This window comes from Pseudopipra pipra, chromosome 14 (assembly GCF_036250125.1).
Source record: "Pseudopipra pipra isolate bDixPip1 chromosome 14, bDixPip1.hap1, whole genome shotgun sequence".
Classification (NCBI taxonomy): domain Eukaryota; kingdom Metazoa; phylum Chordata; class Aves; order Passeriformes; family Pipridae; genus Pseudopipra; species Pseudopipra pipra.
This window is the reverse complement of record NC_087562.1, coordinates 15,752,152-15,774,333: the sequence shown is the minus strand read 5'-3', so window position 1 is coordinate 15,774,333 and position 22,182 is coordinate 15,752,152. Positions and strand designations below refer to the sequence as shown.

The 22,182-nt window shown below is 37.6% G+C and overlaps 1 long non-coding RNA gene across 1 annotated transcript in view; it reads left to right on the top strand.

Annotated features, from left to right (window-relative positions):
- Nucleotides 1–8,070: 8,070 nt before the first annotated feature.
- LOC135422192 (uncharacterized) overlaps nucleotides 8,071–22,182 on the top strand; it is an 89,687-nt gene continuing 75,575 nt past the window's right edge. Inside the window, exons 1-2 of the long non-coding RNA XR_010434361.1 lie at nucleotides 8,071–8,200; nucleotides 17,625–17,737. This is a non-coding gene — a long non-coding RNA (uncharacterized LOC135422192). The remainder of the gene's footprint in view (nucleotides 8,201–17,624; nucleotides 17,738–22,182) is intronic.

The window sequence follows — 22,182 nt, the reverse complement described above, 5'->3', positions numbered from 1 at the left end:
GGTGAGAGGAACAGCAGCACTGAGTGTTATAAGGGGGTGTGGATGGGTTAGAGGGGGTGATTATAAGGGTTTGTCGAGGCACTGAAGTGGTATTTGGTTTTCTCAGCTCTGGTGCTGCAGGTCATTGTTCCTGTGGGAAATGTGCACAATAACAAACTGAGGGGGGGCGTCTCAGGTGGGGAGAAGGGCACTGAACATCCTCTGTATCGTGGAAGGTCTGACCTCACGGGAAAGTAACAGCACAGCTGAATGTTTTGCATTTCCCCCCAGTCTGCTGATTCCTTTGTCCTCTGAGTTATCTTGTTCTCAGGGTCAGTAATCTTTGCATTCTGCCAGATATTTGTCTCCTGAAGTGAAGTTGTCCTTTCCTTCTAGCCTTATGTTTCCCTACAAGTCTCTAAGTCTTTTTAAAAATATTTTTATTTTTCTCCCTTCCTTGCTGCCACCAGGCTATTCCCCCTTCTTTTACTGACTGCTGTGCCCACCCACCTTCTCAGTGTGTGAAGAAACATTCACATCAAATAGAGAAGGAAGTGGAGCAGGCTTTTAACTTCAGCTGTGGGCACAGCTGGGGGGAGCTGCTTTCTAGCAGCAGGAAACATTGTCTTCTTGTTCTGTAAGAATTTCTGAGGTTGGTTTTCCCCAGATCAAAATGTAAAAGAGACTCCACTTCATCCAGAGATTATACTTATATATGTGTATGTGTATATATAGGTACATATATATATATATACACACAAATAATATATTTTCTTTAATCTTGACCTTCTCTCAGATAGTCTTCCTCCTCCACCTTAGCAGCGATGAGAATCTCCCTGAGAGACCTAAACCTATGGAGTGTAAAAACTGGAGAGAGATTATCTTGTGCCTTTTTCTGGTTTTTGTCATCATTCTGCTTTTTGGTTGGATGACAGCACTGTGATCTAGAGAGAGAGTGAGACAAGCAAACTGGCTGTACTCTGCCCCATTTGGCAGAGAATTCTAAGATCCTCTGAAATTAAAGTCCATAGTTTTAATAGCATTTTTGAGACCTCATCTTGCATATTAGAACTTAGCCAGGTATTAGGTAATTTAGATAATAAATTCTCTTCAAAGTGACCCATCATCCTAGTATTTATTTTTTTTCCTAGAGGATGTAAGGCATAAAAGCAAGCTTTGTAGTTTTATATCTGTCAGCATGTCACATAAATATCTCAGTAACTACTGATCTTATCACCATAAAACTTCCATTTATACAGTTAGACATGTCATGTTGGTCAGTTGCACAAAAAGTTAAGCACATGCAATATTAAACTCCAACCCATGCCAGCTCCATTAGCCCACATCTTGAAGTTCTCTCTGAACACTATTAGAGGAGAAGTGGGGGAGGAGCAGGAGGCAGCATACAGCAGAATCAGACGAGGATGGACTCATGTTGAAAATCACTGAAATGATGAAAGAGTTTGCAGAGGGATGTTTGGAGTCTTAGTATTTCTCTGAAAATCAAAAGATCTGTTTTCTGTTTGATGAATGACTTTAATAGTTTTAATGACCTCATATAATTTATTTGATTGTTTTGTTCATTTTTATTAGAAAATCAGTCTAGCAGCATTTCAAGTTGTATCACCTTTGCATGTCAGAATGGGACTCTGATCACTTGCCATCTTAAAACTTATATTACTTTTTATCATTTTTATATTAACAGTTAAATTTAACAAATGCTGAAGTTACTTATTTTTTTTTAGGATTGAGACTGGTTTCTAACTGAGAATTGGCAGGAATGTGTCTTTAAAAAGCAGTGTAAGCAATTATTTTTTTTCTAGAGTAAAGTTTGTTGGGAGCAATAGTTTAGAAATTGTGCAATTTATTCATTTGATTTATGCTTTGAAAATTCCCATGAATACTTCAATTAATACTGTTTACTACTCTTAGGTTCTGCTGCAGTTTGCATTTTATGCCTCTTAGAAGTCTGTTTGTAGAAATGTCTTACATAGTAAGTTATGTTTAAGTCCAGGCATTGTAAGGCTGGGTGATATTAAGGGACAGTTTATGAAAACATACATGCTTAATTGTCGACCTAATCTTACCAAATAGTTAATGTCTAGAGATTATAGAAAAAAATATCTGAAAATATGTATCTAGTCCTCTGTGAAGCCTGGAAACTAAATTGGCTACTGACATGTGCACACATGCTTTCACAGATACTTGCAGCAAATTGCAGGTAAAGTAAGCATTAAGTGCCACACACATATTTCTGCCTGGGCCAAATTATTCTGCTTCTGGAAAATATTAAGAAAGACACTAATTTTGCACTCTTGTGCTTGTTTTTACATTTGTGTGGATTTGGCAGGGTAGCACATTATTTACTCTTAAGAAATACAGGAACATCTCTCATACTTGTCTTTACAGAAATACATGAGGCTGCAATTTTTTTGGCACTGCTGATAGCAGAAAATCTCTCTCTTTCTGTTAATGATACAAAATCGACTTTGCTATGGTATTCCCTACAGAAAACAGTGCATTAAAAATAATGGTGTTTAAATTCGGATGCGTTCACGAGTGTCACAATGCGAAGGGTGAGAGCAGTGTTCTGAAACAGTGAGACATTTGCAGTGCTGCAAACATGCCTGCTGTGTAAAGGCACGTTGTTTTCATAATCTCAGTTAAACTGCTTATGTGTAGTCTCCAGTTTTCACTTATAAAGCTGTGTTTAATTTAAGGCTGGGTTGAGTGTGCTTGTCACCGAGTCCACCATTGGCAAGACCGGTCATTATAAAAATATTAGAACCAACCTTGATTTGCCAGGATCCCAAATGAAGAGGAATCAAGGAGAATTTGAGTAGTGGCCTTTTTCCCTTCTCCTGAAGGAGACATTATCAACTCATTAGCTACAAGCCTGCACAGAGGCCCCAACTGTGACTCTTAAAGCAAGAAATACATTTCTTGTGGTTAAGATTGACTTTCAGCATGCCAGCTGTCCCTCTTTTGGAAGGATTGGCCTTATTTTTCAAGTAGAACATGTGCCATCTTGATTACCCAAACTCTTAATTCAATGCTGTTTTATGCTTTGTCTCCTCAAAATATCCCTTATATCCAGCTTTGATTGGTGGGTAGATGTACCAGTACTGATCAGCTTAATTACCAGTGTGAGGCAGCGCAATGCAGACATGAGGTAGCAGCACACCTTTCCCAGCATTCTGAGGTAATTAACCAAAAAATATTTCCCTGCCACCTGTCTAGCCTTGGAGAAAATCCAGTTTTCTTTCCAAGCTCTGAGAACGGGGGATCAGAGCAGAATTTGGGTAGTAGGATGGTTATCCATGTGTTTTTTGTTCTTCCCAGAGTCATCTGCAGTGGTAAGTATGGAGCTCGAGGCTGCTACCCTCTGTCTTTCCCAACTCCCAGTACAGTATCTGCAGAAAAAAAAATCTGTGAAGAATTAAGGAGAGTCATTTGGGAAACCATGAGCTGTGATCTTCCAGGGGTCATGAGACTAGAATGCTGAATATACCTTTGGATGCATCAAGAACAGACATCAACAAAGTTTGGATTTACTTCGGCCTAGAATTCCTCATTTTCTCTCAAAAAGCTTAAGCTCAGTCCAGTAGCAATTAAAAGGCTAAATTTTCTGTGTGTTTGGTGCTTAGAGGAAATGTATTGTAATTCTTACCATTCCTGGGTGAAATAGTCTAGTTACAGTCATTGTGTACAGAAAATTAAATATAAAATCTCTCACTCCTCGTGCTTGCATTAATATAACATTCAAAACCAAAAGCAACAGTATAAAATATGACAAAAAATAACATGGATAAAACAATTCTGCTTTTGATTTTATTTTTAAATAATTTTGTTTCTTTTATGCTGAAAAGGCATATCAAAAATTAAAAAGTGATGATAGCAATTCTGGAATAACTTCTGAGTTCTGATGGCTTTCCACATACATAGATTGTACACTGTACAAGCTAATGGATGTATTCATCCATCCATGAAGAAGACATCTATGGTTAAAGCATCCCAGCTGATCTAAAATATTTTTCTAAGACCTTATGATTTCAAGTGGTCTTTAACTGGTTTTGATTCAATGAAGATTGTACAAAACAAATAACTTTGCCATTATACTAAAGTCTATTCCCATGTCATGTTTCCAGAAAACAAGTCATGTTTGAGACAAGTTCAATTATCTGTGGTTAGATTTTTTTATGCTGGAATAGTTATTCTGCCATGGCTCAGGAATAGCTAATGGAATTTCATTCAAGCCTCGTTTAAAAAACAAAACCCACACTTTTTGGCAGGATACAAGTGGGAAGAGATTTAGTCCACAAGACATATTTTATCCTGGCATGTAGGAGAACAGTTGGTGGAAAATGGTTTCCCCTGTAGCCCGTTAGAAACTTTAACTATCTGCCAGTGATTGCTGTGAATGTGGTGCATGACATGTCATGAGAAATCACATAAATAAAAAGGGAAAAACATCCAGTTCAGGGCTGCCTCTATGGGAGAGTTGGGAAGAAATATATGATGAGCAACAGAGAAGAGTTTTACAACCAAAACTTCTAGGACTAGACCTCTGGGGTACTGAGATCTGCACTAGTTGTCTTTGAATTGTATATATTACTTTGTCTGCCTTGGACTGTGGATAATGAGGAATATTAAAAGGGAAGTTTATTGTTAATGCTTAGGTGTTTGCAGGCTCATTGTTCAGAATTGTACTAGCTGTAACCATGACATTATGATACAAAAAAAAACCTTACAAAATCTGAAATTTGAAATTGTTGAAAAAAATTTTGAAAAGTGTGCATAAACTGTGAAAATTTATATGGAATTTAAATGTTAATATTAAATGGCATTTTAGTGTCTACACTTTACCACTTTATTGAATATGTGAATTAATGAATTTGCTTTTTAGTCAGTTGAAATTTCTGATGAATTTCAGAAGTGCAAGCAAACTTGATGAGAAGGTCTCACTTCCACTTGTGCCATTTAATTCCTTCCTGATAAACTTGCTTTGCAGTGGCCTGTGGCAGTAACGGGGGTCAGAGTTACTAAGCTGTGTGTAGGAACCCCAGACCCTTGGCATTTAACTAGAAAGCTCTGAATTTTGGAAGCAATATTGCCCACTTACCGTGTTTTAGCACAGAAAAACATAATAAAATAGCATTATAGTCGGCAGTGTTTGCAGCAGCAATCGTGATGCTTGCAGAGGTGTGACGTGATGCTTGCAGAGGTGTGACAGCCAGCCCAGGGCACGCTGGTGTTGCTATGGTCAGTGGGGTTTATGAGGTCCCTTGGTTGCTTTTAATGAAAGTGTGTACAGCTTTTATGTAGTTTCAGGTTGCCATATTAGGCACCCAAAGCCTTCAGTTAAAGGCCCTGGTGAGGTGGGTGAGCTGAAGGTCATCAGAGATCTCCTGTGCTGTGCAAAGGGTCCATAGGAATTACCAGGCAATGGAGCTGAGAGAACCAAGAGGCTGCTGTGGTGATTTCTGGGACTTGTTCCCAGGATATCTACTTTATTAAAGGGGGGGGGGGGGGAAACAATCAGGCATGAGCTTGAACTTGTGCAAAAAGGCAAAAGTCTCCTGAAAAGTTTGTATTTTCTGAAGAGGCACATTGGGGAGCTTTGGGGAGTAGGAGCTGCCCTCCTCAGATGCACAGCAGGGTGGGGACGCCCACAAAGCCAAGTACAAGTCTGAGCTCATGGTCAGAGCAGGACATCTCTTGGCATGAGGGGCTGGAGGGTCTCTGGTCTGGGAGGAGAGGGGCAGGAGGCATCTCAGTGCCATTGAGGTGTCTTGGTGCTGTAGGGCCTGGCAGGTCTCTGGTAACCCATGGCTCCGGCACTGCGGCATCGCCCGGCAAACCACAACTGCTCGGTGGCTGTTCCTCCTCACAGCAGGGGTGAGGGACGTGCCTTGCAGTTGTTCCCTTGAGTAGGATGTCTGTGTCTCTCTGACTTGTTAGTTTATGTTGTTTCCTTGTTTGGTTGGGTTTTTTTCAATGATAAGATTGGCCTTTAAATACATTGCAGATTTTTGTTCTAAAATAAGCAGCTCCTGGAGTTTCTCTGTGGTAACTGAGGCATTCACACCTTCAGATGGAGCACCAAGCCCGGTGCTTTGGGCTTCATGGGCAGGAGACTTAGACTCATAGCAAGGCTTAGATTGGAAGGGACCTTAAAGACCATCTAATTCCAGCCCCCAGCTGTCTGCATTGTGAGCACTGCAGCAGTGGGAGCCCAGGGATCCCCTCACACCTCAGGGGGATTTTACTGCTTTGACTTAGCTCCCCTCACACAAGGAAACACTTGAATTTCTTTCATTGGAGGCCATTGACTTCTGTGTGTCGTGCTGGAAAAGTTGTTAAAGAATAACTTTGAAAAATCCTCAGAAATAAGAATACACTTCGTAATGCTCTCAGTTCTTCAGTGATATTTGTTTAAATGTCCTACTTGAATTACTATCCATTTTTAGTTAAAATGACCACTGAGATCATTAATCATTATAAAAGCATTAATTAAATAAATATCTGATTTGCTGATTTTTCTTGTTCCCTACTCTACAAGCATGTGGATTAGATGAAAGAAAAAGAATTATTCCTCTGTTGTCTAAATCCTTTTTACTCTCCTGTTAAATTGTTTATCTGGCCCTTGTCCTGTGTCTAACTCTGAGGTGTGTAGTCCTGTGATATTGAAAAAATAAGCTCAGCGATTTTTACTTAGCTTTTTGTCATGCCCCAAAATGACTCTTCTGGATACATTTTCTGACCTAGATTCAAGTTACAAGCGTGAACTTCTGGCTTAGATAAGGAGTAGTCAGTTTGGGCTTTTCTTTACCATATGATTTTTTTTTTGTTCTGTTTCATAACTGTGCTGGAGAATTTACATCTGGTATTCAATGTCTTTGTTTCCGTGTCTGTAATAAAAAAACCCACTTATATTTATTCAAGATCCTGATGCAAATGCATTGAAGGGAAGTTAGATTTTTTTCCCCATGGAAATTTACACTTTAATTCTTTGACTTGTTCTTTCAGAGTGAGAAAGAGAGATCTTAGTGTTATATAATGAAATAATTCATGGTACACTTAATGTGATGTAGGAAAACAGTAACATGATATGCTGAATTTCAATAGCTGAAAGTGATCAAGAGGGACATCAGCATTACATGCTCAATAGGATTGACGTAACAAATACAAGATGGCCACTGCATTTAAGTTGAAATACTGTCATCTGCGGATGCGTTCCAGGCAAATTTGTTGATAGACTAAACATTTTGATAGTCTTTCCATTATTTCTTTGAGCCATCAGCTTTTAATTTTCTCTTTCTAGTTAATATACTTGTGTATAATTTAAACAGAAAACTGTTCTGTTTCATCATAAAAGATTTGTCTGTTACTTTTGGTGTGTAAATCAAGTGGACAGCAAAACATTCTTGAACTTGTTTTTTGAGGCATTTGTTGACAACAACAGGAAAAGAGATCACAGAGACCGCCAATAAGTGTGGACATCAATTATTTTTTAATTGTATAGGAGTACAGTACACTAATTAAAACTAGTATATCTTGCAATGCCAAAGGCAAAATTAATTATTAATTTTTATTAATATTCAGAAGTAGCACAAGGAATACATTAAAAAAGATTTTGTGGCTGTGACTGAGATCTTGTTTTGCTTTATATTTTAGTAAAAATAGTATGTTAGCTAAATTTGAATAGTTAAATATGCACTGAAGAGATTATATGCATTGAACAAGAATGTTCTCTTTAAACTAGTTATGCAGTGACAGAATATAAGAGGGAGGGAAAATTCTTTAAAAATTCTGGGGCTTTGGTTTAGCTTGTTTACTGACAAGTATAAATACACATGTTATTCTGCTGTTGTTACTGCAGATACAATAATTATAAAATTGGGTATTTTAGTTAGGAATATCTCATATTCAGTAGAATAATCTGCTTTCAACTTCTCCAGCTCAGCAAATTCAGTCTGTCCTGCATTGACTTGACAAACCTGATATGCTCCTGGACAAAGTTACTCCTCTTCAGTGAGCAAGTGATTTATTTATTTATTTCCCCCACAGGTTAGACTTCGGTGTGTGTACATAACTCATTTGGAAACTTCCAATCTGGGTCAGAAGTCTACCAGAAAGAAAGTTTTTTGAGTGAAAAAAAGAAGTCTTTCACCAGTATAATTGACAAAACAATAGACTTTTAATGCACCTGTTCAGCAGGGTAAGTTATAGAATGCAAAATTTTAAATTTTGGAATTCACAAAAATCTTATGAAAAAACTTCTGAAGTAAATTGGGCTTAGGTTTATTAAACTGAGGATGAGAATAGGTGGCTGTTACAGACCCCATTTAGGGGTTTGTAAAAGGACAGTTTGTGTCTGGTGTTGTTTTGAAAGTTATCACCCACTGTAATGAGAGTGGTGTACTAGAAATCTTATTGCAGTAGTTGCACACTGTTCTGAATTTTTTCTAGACTAATGAGATTGATCATTTAAGATCAGAAAGAAAAAATTTTGGTTGGGTTTTTTGTTTTTTTTACTGAACCTTGAAAGTTTTCCCTGTCTCTGATCCTTACATAGAAACATTAGAAGTTCTTCATCTCACCAGTTAGTGTTAATTATAACAATTCTGTAGTCATTCATGCACTCCATAGAAATAAAGACATAGAGGACTGCATTTTAATATTTATTTAAGAAAAATCTAAGATAAATATCTCACATAGTCATATGTACTTAGGCATTTTAGAGCAGTACTTCAGAGTTTATCTTTCACTTCACTCGAGCATCTTGATCTCCTATTATAGCAATACATAAAATATGATTTTTTTCTTAGAAACTGGATTGTGCATGTTTGACTGTTACATATACCTAGAGTTTTCCTTTCATTTTATTATAGCAAAGCAAAGTGCCAAAAAGCTTAGTTTTCCAATGTTTTATTTGTGTGTTCCATGTAAGTGTAGATGCTGTTCTTGTTCTCTTCTAAAACCTGCCACTTGCCTTAGAAAAGTCAAATTGTGCCTTCCCCTTGAGTTGTAATTTTTGTTAACAAAAGTAAGGGCGATGATAATCAGCTTTAGTTTACCATCAGGCCTGTATTGCCCATGGATTCCTACCTCTTCAGTGCTCGGTACAAGGCCTAGAAATATTTCTAATTCCCATATATCTCTGGGCTTGTTTATGTGCATGCATGTCATAGAGCAGGGAAGAGGAGGAGTCACTAATTCACTTTGCTGCTAGCCAGAGGAATCAGCATATGTGGGAAGAGTAGGCTCTTGAAGACAAACACTGTTCTTCATTCCACTTTGAAGTACTTGCCTTACCAACTTGTCAGTAAAAATTGACAAAGTACAACTCACTTCTAAAAAGATAAATAAAAACTTTTCAAAAGTTACCTATCACGGTTCTGGAAAATAGCTCTCAGAGATTCTCTTGGTAATTCTTTTCCTCCCTGTCCTGAATGTACTGCTTTCTCAAGTGAGTGCAGTGGTTGTCCAGGAAAACCAGAGAACACCTTATGGAATAACATCAAAGGGAGACACTTGACAAAGACAAGCAATTTAGATGCTCAGTTCTGGAAATGTATTGACTGAAGATGAAAGCTCTTTAGGGAAGAGACTTTGTCTTCTATTTATATAGAATCTTGCATAATTTAACAAATGTTGGGGACACTATTAATCTCATCCAACTTTAGATGTCTACACTGTAGCTGCCAATCTTAAGAGAAGATCAATTGCACTCTAAAAGTGTCTGTTTCTCTCCACTGACTATAAAGGGAGCCCTCACAAGTAGCTCAGGTGCAGATGGCTTCATCTATATTTGGGCAGATGAATCCTGCTCTAAAATACTATCTAACGTGGCAAAATAATAGTAGTAGTTGATAGTTTAAAAAATCCTTGGGAATGTATCTCGTTCTTAAAGCAGCTAAGAAAATTACAGCCAGCTGCTGGTTTACAGTCCACAGTGAGGTGCCAGGGGTTGGTAGCATATCCACAACAGCACCAATCTGTTCATAGCTTCCCGAACCATTAATTCAGAATATAAATATGAAGTCATTTGCTTGCTCAGTGCGAAAGAATAAAGCTGAACACCTGAGCTGTCAATACCATAATAGCAGTTCAATAGGAAATGCTATCTCCAATTGAAAAGACAAAACAGTATAATTAAAATCCTTATGGCAATGACAGCAAAAAATATCCTATACTGCTGTTGCTGAATCCTCCAGATCAGCTGATACCCTTTTTGGACATCTCAGAAACTGTTTGCTGGTGTTTTTCTGAGTGGAAATGCTGTTTTGAAATACGAAAGAACATCATGTTCTTCTAAAGCAGCGCCAGTGTCTTATTAGTGGCAAGTCACTATGCTTAAAAGTTGGCCATGAAGAGTCTTTACACAGTTAATCAGCCATCTGCCCACACTTGGAGAAAGAGAGTTTTAGCCAGCATATATGGGCTGATACTGCTCTTTCGTACACTGGACATAAAATTCATGGCTGCATTAGAATGCAGCCCATTCAAGATAAATATATGACAAGCTATTTCTAAAGCTGCTTTAGTTGCTATATGGGAAAGTAATACAAGAACATCCAGAAGAGCATCGTATGGTAAATATATGGACCTGTGCTTAGATGAATTATTATAATCTCAGTATACATTGAGCAATGTTCCAGGCAGCCGGTTTTGTCTTCCTCACCTCTAAAGGAAATTGTAGGAGAGACATAAAAATGCATGTATAAGAAACAGGGAAAAATTACTGATCTGTGAGGCTAAAGAGGTTTTGTGTGGGTTGGCATGGAGCACGTGGATGCCAAAATAACCAAGTCTAGATTCAGATTTAGAAAACACGTATCTCACCAATTTCCCTAAAAGCTGTGTTGTGAAAGGCTGGAAGACTAAATACTTTATTCTCAAATCTTTAAATTATGGGTATCCGAGAAAAATTAACAATTAGTATCACATAGTCCTAGATATCTGTAGTATGTATGTATGCCACCCATATTTTTCAGACTTATGTTTTTAATTATTCCTTCCATGAATAGCTTTTCAATTGAATAAATATTCTTCATTTCTACAGAATGCCTTTTATGAGGGTATGAATAGGAAGTTAAAATAGACTTACTATTCCAATTCTTCCAAGATCATCAAACCCTTAAACCAGCTCTAAAAAAACCCTGTTTGTTCAAAGAAATAAAGTCAGTATGTTTACGTTTTGAGGAATTCTAATACTGGCTGTCTTGAACAGTTCTGTAAAGACTCTCTATGCTTGTGTTGGAAAGCACATCAGAAATGTACAGGCTGTTCTTTCCAACTCCTACTGGATTTTGTTCATTCTAAGATGTATTTATTGTGCCATCCAAGTGGGATGATCTCTTGACAACTGATTAATGTGAGGATAAGTATCAGTCCTGGTTGGATGGGATTTTCTTCAGAAATGCTATTTGCTCAGGGAAAAACTGGAAACAGAAAGAAAAGGAAGATGTTCTGGAGGACTTAAGATCAAATCTGCCTTTGGTACAGATGTGACTGCAGCAAGTTTTTATCCCTCCTCTCTGCATTAAGTTGCTTCCAGATTCCTTATACCAAATGGTGCTGGCACTCATTCCTATCTGCAGTAAGAGGGAGTATCACTGTGTTTTAACTATTTATAAAAGTCAAGTTTAAAAAAAAAATCCCCATCTCACCCTCATGGACAACCTTCTCACTAGCTACATGATTCTTCCTGGCTTTAAAATCTAATTTAGCTTTTTAAAATGTGTCACACAAATACTGTTTTAGCAAACCCTTCCTCTAGATGCATGTGTTCATGCATAACTAACTTCTTGTTTTATAAAAAATAAACCCATAAACTTTTTATTTGTGACTAGTTTATATTCCTGTTTAAGTGCAGACACAAAACTAGGCAAGATGGATTGTATCTATTGTTTGCAGCTCCTGCACATCTAGGTACAAGCAGTTATGTTGAAGTAACCCAGGGATTACTTAAGGGCACAGTCAGAGGGATGGGATGAAGGAAAGACCCAGTTTGACTATCAGGTTGTGCCTGTGTAGCTGGATGCACATTAACACACATAAAACGAACACATTTGATTGGGAGGCACAAAAAAAAAAAAAAAAAAAGCCTGAGTCAAATGGCATTTTGCAGATTTTACTTCAAAGCAGAAATGCCACTTTAATTGAAGGCAACCAGTGAAATAAATGCTGTATTTTCAAGAGACATCATGGAGTGCAAAGGTTGTGAACAAAGCAGTAACAGCTACAATGAGCCACCAGAAGTAATAGCGAAAACTGTCTTCTATAGCATATGCACAGTTCAGGCCTTTTCTTCACACCTCAGAATGCAACAAGAATATCCATCAAACTCAATCTGTTGCTCTACCAGTGGAGATGTATTTCAAATGAGAGAGTGCAGGCAGTTACCTGGGAAGATCATCTCTTCTGTAAACAAATGAGATCTATGGGTAGCTCTAGTATAAACTCCTTGTTTTCTCTTGAGCTGCTCGCCAACCAGCTAGAGCTACAAGCAGGGGGCCTCTGTGTTGTAATAGTGATTTTTGATTAGCCCTTCCTTTTAAAATATCTATGAATTTGGATAACTAACTTCTAAATTTATAATCACTGTACGCCTCACTAATTTACACTACTGAAAACTGAGCTTTCCAGGAAAGCCAGATGATGTCTGAGTTTGTATTATGGGTGCACCAAATATTTTTGTCCTTAATTTCTTCTTTTACATCTGAATCATGGTGATCAGCTCCTACCTATGTATGTGAAGGCCAAGAAGCTTTGCTCAGCAAGTGATCTGTCTACAATGCATATTCTATACTGTTCATTTTACTTAAAGTACCTCAGAACACAGTATGTCCATGCATGAGATATCAAATCATGTTAAAGTCTGGGTTTCTTGCCTCCCTTCAGGGTTGTCTGTCTTCTTTATTGACCTTGTTACCAAATATTGAAAGACGATGCTTGAGAATTTCTCAACTTCATTTAAAATCTGACTTGCCTTGTGATTTTCTGAGTGTGGACAAAATGTACCAGCCGATCTTTCGGTGAGAAAAATCAAGATATTGTTAGAACAGTGTCTTAAATACATTCCAATGTAAGTATAATTCTGTACATAGTAGAGATCTTAAAAAATTTCTTAATTACTTTGACTTCTGATAATATGCAGACTCGTTGTCACTAGAAATGGCATATGCTATATTTTGAGTAGAAAAAAATATGTCTCCTATATTTGCACATGTTTTTGTGCTGGTAATCATGGGTTTTTTTTCTTAGCTTCTTATATAACACTGCTTCTTTAAGATTGGTTAGGTTGGCTTTGATGAATAATTTTTAGACACTACTGATACTTATTTTTTTTCATTGCATGAGAAGTTGAGGAATTTGACTTTTTTCAGTTTTTGTAATTAATTGAACAATTAGTTAATTTCTAAGTGAGACTTCACATTATTACCTTGAATTCTAAAACTTTCATGGAAGTAAATTTGTACTCTGTCAAACTTTGCGAGCGCATAAATCATTGAGACTATGTTTTCTCATCCTCATCTCAATCAAGAGTAAATTCCCTTTCATAATCTCTAGTCTACAACAGTAAACTAAAAAGCAGATCATTAGAATAATTAGAATTCTAGTGGGCAAACATTGTTTGCATGTGAAGTAGAGCTCTCAACTCATAATTTACTTAAAAGTCTTCAGATTTAAACAGAACATCACAATGTTTTCATGAGCACCAGGACAAATGAAGTCTGACCTCCCAGGCACGTATCCTTTATCTTCTCTGTTTGCCACACCACGGCTGGGCAGGAGCTGGCAATGCTGTGAGTAGAGGGGAGCTGACTGGCCAGTAGAGATGCTATATGGGTCTTTCTTCATACTGCTAATTTTCTCAAAATCTGTACGGATATAATTACCTCTAATTATGCTGTGTCACATAGGGCAATGAATCCAAAAGTGATTAGGGAGAAAGGGAAGGTTGGGCAGTTAACATAGGCTATAATTTCATTCAATTTTCATCTTCAGAATTACTACTGTCTTGCTTCCCATTTTACCTGTGTTTCTCTTACAACACTGTACCAAATTTCCAACTATGTTTAAGTTTTTCTTCTTAATGGTCTCTGTTTTCCATGTACCATTTTCAGTGCTTTTTGTGTTTGGAAGGCCCCATCCCTGATTTGGATTCCTGATCCTCCAGCCCTGTGAGCCTAAATCCCCTCTGTTGTTTTAGCAAGACATAAAATACTAAATTCCTCTTTCCTTAGGCTTTTCATCCCTCTGTCCTTAATTTTTTAAAACAATTTATCCCCATCTTTACCATCATTCTTTCCTCCTGTGAGCAGTTTCCTGCCAGCACTACTCTAATAGCCACTGCTCTGGTCATACAGGCTGGAATATGCCATTACTGAAAATGTGCTCCCATTGCAAGACACAGTCATACAACAGGAATTTATGTTCTCCCTGGCCATTCTGATCCAAACTTCCTGTGTTTATTGTGCTGCAGCTGCAGCTTTTGGTCCAAGAAGGATGACTATGAAGCATAAGATGAAGTATTTCTCTGCATACTTGACAAACGTCAGGGCTTGACCAGAGGATGATTTACTGATGCTTTCCATCCTTCTCTCGTCCTGAGACTCCTCTGATGCTGCAGTTACTCTCACTGGTTGCCTGTCCTCATTTCCACTATGAAGGAGGACTGTGAATAAGTGTTTCTTTTATCAAATACTATTGACTTGAACTGAGATGCTCTGATGTCCCTCTTGCCAGAAGGGAGTGGTTGTGTGGCCTTGCTCTTCAGCTTTTAGGAGAAGGCAGTGATGGAGACATGGACTTTGAGAAAGGTGGTCTAAACCACAGAAGTGCTTGGCCTAAATGTACAAACTTCTTATTGTCAAGTATAAACAAACTGCATTGGCCTTGCAATGGGAATGTGCTGCTGATGGTGTAGTACTGAATATAAGGATGTTCCAAGGACTGCCTGTCCCATCAGGAGAATTAAAAAAAACCTACAACAAACACAGGGAAACACACATTAGTCAAAATGTATTCAGAATACATAAAGAGAGCCCAGTTTACTGGGTCAGCATGCAGTAGTAAAAATTAAGTGCTAGATACTATTTTCATACATTCCCTTTGTTTATAGCAACCAGCTCAGGCTGGGCACAGGCTTGTCACAGAGAGAGCCCCCTCGCTGGGGTGGGGGCATCTGGAATGCTTCAGGTCTGCTCAAATTTAATACACCCATTGACCCTCTTACAACTATCATTTGGTGCAAAATACTTCAAGACAAGGAATGTAAACACAGATTGTTCTGGTCATGTTCTGTTTCAAAGTACCTGAGAAACAGAGGCTGCTCCTGTAGCATCAGCTTGTATCTATGGAAAAAGATGTAGACAAAATGGGGACCCTTTTTCATATCTGGATGAAGAATTCTACCTCCGGGTTGGTAAATGCAGTGGTAAAATCTACAAAAGAATATGGACTATGGCTTACCCTACAAAATTCAAGGAAAAATGAAAAGTCTTTTGGCCATTAGTGCTCTGTGGCACCTCTTCCAGGCGTAGCATCCAGCAGCTCCTCTGCTTAGCCGGGGATGCCTGCTGTACACAACAGAGCATCATGAATAGATCCTGCATCAAGGCCCTTGGGGTAAGACAGAGGGCACAGATAACAGAATCACAGAATATACAAATGAGTGTCTGTGCTCGGTTTTAATACCTTATCATGCCCCCTTCATCCCTCTGTGCAACTGGTGTGTTTGATCCTTCACTGATGTGCTCTTTTTGCACTTTTAGATCATCCTAAAGCTGGGACTTGAGCAGGTAGGCAAGGGTACCTTTTTGCCATGTCAGATTGAGCAGCAGAGGTAGTAGGATTTAGATGGGATCCAGAAGTCACTCTATAGTTGTAGCTGCCATTCAGGCTTTGGAAGTCCTACAGAATTGGGTGGTTTGTCTGCTGGAAAACTAAGGAAGGGAGTCCAATGTGATGTGAGGTTGCTTTCCTTACCTTTCAGTTGATAGGGCTACTCCCTCCCAGCCAATCTGCATGTGTGGGTGTGAGAGGAAGAAATACAACTCTCTGAGCTTCAAAAGGTCCCTCTTGTTCCCTCTGAATAAGTTGCTAGAATGCCTGTTTTGGTGTCTTAGTTTGCTATCAAAAAACCCAGACCCACATCCTGCCCTCTTAGAGATAGTTTTTAAAGTAAAAGGGTACAGCACTGGGTGGGACATACAAGTGTATCATCAGAAAATGTTACAGACCAAGACTTGTTTTCTTGTAAGCCCAGGGGGATTTTGGACATGGGGCTCCCCAGAAAGCACATTTCAGAAGGCATGTAAGGATTCCTAGGCTGTCCTGAGGCTTCTTAACAATCCTTCCAGCATATGTGATGCTTCAGACCTCTATGGATAAAAAAATATGAGCTGCTGAGGGATTTTTTTTCCTTAGTATGTTAGGACAATTTAGATGCAATGATTTTTACAGTTTCCAGGAAGAACAGGGAGGAAGTAACTATCTAAATTGAGGAAAAACTGCAGTAGCTGAAAGTAAAGCACTTTAAGTGATAGTGAGGAATGGAATGCCTTCTCCAAGCACTGTGAGCAGGAAAAAAGGATCTCCGATTTGATGATTAGTGACAAATTTGTGTGAGTTGGCAATTCTTTGGAAATGAAATTTATTAAACTTGAAATAAAGTGTTCACCCCTGAATGAACATCTTTTGTGAGGTTGCAAGATTTTGCTCATGGGCTCTCTTACTGCTATTCTCTTGTTTTGAATGAATGTACCCTTAAGGCCAAAATCCATATTGCTGAGTTATTATGAAATAGAGACTTTGTCTCCATGTGCTTCTACACTTAACATTGCTCAACAAATGACACCTGTGTGGTAATTTTGAAGAGAAAGGCTGAGGAAAGAGAGAAAGAGGAGAAAGGTACAGCTGCTGGGCTGCTGTTTTCATCACTTGAAGGAGCTATGCTGAAAACAGTGTTTTGTGTGTTCCAGCACTGATGTGGGTACCATTAGGTGTTTTTTGTTCGTGCCATTAAGTTGATATGGATAGCAATAGGAGCTTACTTACAGTCTCAGGGATTGTATGTACTTAAACACTTTGCCAACAGATTTTACGTGTGTTTTTAAAATCTGTTAGGGAGAAATGTGATTAGGAAAAAGCAAATTTTCTCACATGGTGAATTTTTTAATCCTAAAGGTTAAGTTCAAGCTTTCTCAGCATATTGATGCGAGGAATTACCCATTAATTAAATAACATGAGTCATATTCCACCATTGATTTTTTTTTTATATATTTCTTGCTGTTTGATTTTAATTAATGGGAGTTCTGTACATAGAGGATTCAAGAAAAGGTCCAGTGTTTGGGATCGGAACTATAAAGTAAAACATGAATATGGTAGTGTGGTTTGCTAATTGCAGTAACGATTGCCATCAGAGCCTCCTACAGTGTCTGTGCTCAGGCAAGATTGCCATATGTCACAGGAAGCCTTGCTTGAGCAAGGACAGTCAACCCCGGAGTTGACTCACTGGTATTAAAATGAAACACAGCTTTTAATGTTGCTGGAATGTATTGGAAAAAAAACTTGAAGGTAGGACGAGGTAAGGTGTGTTCACCTCCAAATTCAACCTGTATTTTAATCAATAGGTTTGGCATTTTCGTGGAGTACTGCGACTGCAAACACCAGAAATGTTTAAAAGAAGGCTCCTGCTCATGGGCTTGATGCACTAAACTTTGCTGATTGCTGACTACCAAGGCAGGTAAGCTGTGTTTAAACCAACATCTGCAGCCCTTGATCAAAAGCAGGGCTATACTGTGCTACGTGTAATTTCAATGTAACATAAGACAGTGTCCTCTCCAAAGATCATACTGTCTAAAATATAGTGCTGAGTGTCTGTGTATGGAGGCTTTTCCATGAGACAGAGCTGTGCAGTATGGTTCTCTTCATAACACAGTGAACTTTGCTGCTCCTTCAGTGCTCAGGAGTCAGGAAAATAAAATTAGGTTGGCAGGGTAAAGAGCAGGCAAAGCCAACATACAGTGCTTAAAATTATATACTTGAAAGGAACTTCAGAGCTTCTGCTTTTTCATTGTATTCTTCCTACCCCGCTCTGTTGTCCTTTATCTGCGTATACAGAACATTTAACTGTAATAGAAAACAAGAACAAAGGGTTTCATGGGGTCAAGAGGTCATGGAGACCAAAACCAGAGATGCCATCTCCCATAAAATTGTGATTCTCCTGGAAGGACTCCTCAGCTGGCTCATGCTGCATGCAAGGAACAGGCTCCAGTCAGCCAGCCTGTGGGGCCAGTCTTTTCGCTCACTCTGACCTTCTGTCTTAAAAAGAATCAGGTTTTCTGGGCTATATCTGCCACAGTGCCTGCCTTTTTTTTTTTTTCCTTTGCTGGTTTTAACTGTTTGTCTTGCAGGATCGAGTCCTAGTTGAATAATTACGCTTTCCAGAATTAAACAGATTAATTTGCCTTAAAGAGATAATGTTAACCTTGGCTACAGGACCACGTTCTAAATAAATTGAGGGGCATCAAAACTGATGGTTTTTCTAAACAGTAGTTTCCATGATTGTAATTTTTTAATGATTTTTCCAAGGAGACTGTACATTCAGCTGAAAGTCAGTAGCTTCCCTTTTCAAAGCTTGGTTCCCTCTGTCTCTGCATGCTGCAAACATGCACATTACAAGCTGTGGATGTTCCCTGACAGAGCACACTATCCATATCTTTGTATCGCTTCTCTCAGGATATTTGGGAATAACTTGTACCACCAACACATCCCACTGTATCAGGGAATCTTAGGGGTATGATTTGTTCTGGTATGGCATCATACAATATAGTCACCATGTAAGGCAGAAACAACAATTAAAATTGATGTTACCCATTTTAATATAAATGATTTTATTAAGATTTACTTTGGAAATGTAATATGACTGACAACCAGTGATTATTTTAAATAACTTCTGAAGCTAACAGCCATGGACACTGTGTGTGTATGTATGCATGTGTGTGCAGGGGTCTTTTGTAATGCTTGGAGGTTGCTTAGCTGACACCCTAAATCAGGGAGCATTGTTTTTCAAATTAATTTTTATTGTCATTCAGTTTATTTTTTTTCTCATGCTATGTGTCCCTTGTATCAATTTTAGACTAAAATACTGCAAAACCAAAAAAGGTAATGGCACTTTCCACAGTATTTCAAAAGGTTTTTAAGTGGAAAAAGGTATTTAGTATTTTTAATAAGCATCTTCAATACTATTGAGTTGGTTTCTTTGTTCATATCACAAGATTAATTATGCTGTCAAGCACTTTCAAGGCCTGCTTAACAAAGATTCAGTGATATAATGGTTTGCTTCGCATTGCCTTTTTTCTGCATAGCAATCACAATCAGCATTAGACAATTTAAAACCCTTTCACAAGCCGGAAGTTCTGAAGAGCCTTTTAATCAACAAAAGTAATTTTGCAAACAACTAGATACAGCGTTTTTCATATTAACTAACTTGTGTTAAACTCTGCTATGTGCTTGAATCTCTGGTTCTGGTAATGGATTATTCAGATTTGCAAGAGACTAAAAGTGGGGAACACAATTAGCACAATATGCAGTTTGAACCCTATGAAAATTGTAATCTCATACCATTCTCTAGCTTAATATAAACATGATATTAGTACTTCACTGCAGTTTCATATATTTTAATTTTCTCTTAATATGTTGTCCTTGCACAATCACTTAATTTTTTTTAAATGCCTGGAAATGTAATTCCTGTTGTTTTAAGAAAGACCACTGTTTCTATAGGACAGGCTAGAAATCAAATCATCATACACTACAAGATTCTGAAATTCAAGTTACAATAGGAAAATCTGTTTAGAAACACTTGCCTTCTAAAATCATCTAGCTCAAGAATGCTTTATAAAGTAATTTTTATTGCCATATAGCATTGTAAGAAATCCCACATGATTTAAAAACCCTTATTGATGGAGAGATTATAAAAGCAAAAACACTGTATGATGACTCTTTTTTTTTTGTCAAGCACATTTATAAATGAAACTAACCTGTTAATGACACCTTTAAAACACTCATTTTTTTTTTTTCTAAACTGCTAGAAGCATTAATTTGTACCATTGCTGCATGTGGTAATTAGCAACTTCAGCAGTGATTTTCTCTGCCCTAAACCTTCCATGTTTGACACTATTCCAACCCGGGAAAGGAGTGACCCTGGGATACAGTGCTACAGGACAAGTGGAGCAAATCCTGTCACGAGAAATAACAGGGTCAGAAGACATTGCTAATGAAGTCATAGCAACTGGTTTAAAGAGCCAATCAGAGAAGGCAACAATCTGTAAATGAGGATATAATTAGCAGAAAAAATAACATGCTTTGGTTGGATTCTAGGGGAGCCAGTAATGAAGGCAATGGCTGGATATTGAGAGAGATTCCAAAAGATTAGAGCAAACATTGTGCAACAAAGAATACCTAATTAGCAAAAAAAGTGAATATGCCTTAATTAGGAGAAAAATATATGATTGAAAGACATGGAATAGGCTTTTAATATGAATATAACAATGGATATTAGCCCAAAATTCCATGATGAGGAAAAAGTCCTGTCTTCACTTTTTTTGCCTTTACCATTTTGATAAATGGTCATGAAGAAGATGGTCTGTAAATTCACGTCATCGCTGGGACATTAATGCTATTAAAACAGACAATTTTGAGGCAGTAATTTAATGTGTTTTCACACAATTTACACATTTACTACCCCTAACACAGCACTGCAGACAAAGCAACGCTGTGTCTTTTGGCTGGCCTTAATGTTCTTGTGATGTGAAGAAGGAATTATTAGAAGAATTCCAGGTGGGTGTCCTATGGCATGTGAGAGCTAATGCTTGGTCCAGATATCCCACTAATAGGAAGAAACCCTGGGTGGTTTTTCATAAAGAAAAAGAGCTGATGGAGCTGAGGCCTTGGCAGTGTGTACATAACCACTACCCTGCTGCAATTTGCATTTATCTGCTGCTGTTTGGTTGGTTTTTTGTTGGTGTTTTGGTTTTTTGTTTGTTTGGGTTTTTGTTGGTTTTTTTTTTGAGTAGGGACTGATCCAAAATTCATTAAATGCAAAGAAAAAGCTTCCAATAGCTCCACTAGCTTCTAGATCAGACTCCAAGTGAGCAGAAACCCTGGAAATTTTATTAGTAAAAATTAAACATGTTATTATCTTGAACATAATAGACCCAAATAGAAGAATCCCATAATGGTTTGTGCCAGTACAGTATATGTACAGTATTTATGGCTAGCAGTGATGAAAAGTATAATGTTCTACTGCTTATCATTTTATTACAATAGAAAAATCAGGACTCTAACTTGCTAATAATTTTTCACTTTTATAGACATTTAAATGATATTATATTTCCTCCCTTTTTTTTCTTTTTAGAAAATGGTTCTAGGATATTGATTGTCATTTATTTTTACTCATGGTATTTAATTGTCATAATTAGCAATCCATGTCTCATTCCCTATCTTAAAAATATCCTGTCAATTTTATAGCATATTTATAGATTAATTTAAATGTATAATTTAATTTATTACTGCATACCTTTGGTTTGTCTGTAACATTAAAATACTTATGGTACAGAATATTTTAATTAAAACTATTCATCAAATGAAGTCCAGGTAGCATCCTTATCCTTGTTTGCAGTAGGGGGTTCTGGCAGTGAAAGCAAGCAAAATAATGGGTCAATTAAAAAAAATCTAAATATAGCTTTTTCAAAGATCTGATTGCTTAGTTCAAGGTAAAAAAAAAAAAAAAAAGAAAAAAAATGAAATCATGATTATATTTTTCCCCTTCAAGACATCAAATCTGCTAATGTCAGGGCCAGAGCTGAAGTAAAACTAGACAAGAAATGGGCTTGAATTTTCATGTGTGACATATCTCAATTTGACAGTGTCTGCTGGAAACTGGGATACTGTTTTCAGAGGCTTCTCCTTGTGAAATGAGCTGTATTATTAATTTTTTCTAACACTGGGAAATTCACCCTCTATTTATGAGAATCAAATAATTCATTTACCCTTTTAGGCCAAATGTTTTCTCATATTTTAAAAAAGGAAACTTTTAATGATATTTCTGATAAACTAAGGGATATTAGTTTGCTGTTCCAGAGAAAAATACAGCATAACAGTGATCAAAATCCTACCTCTAGTGTAACT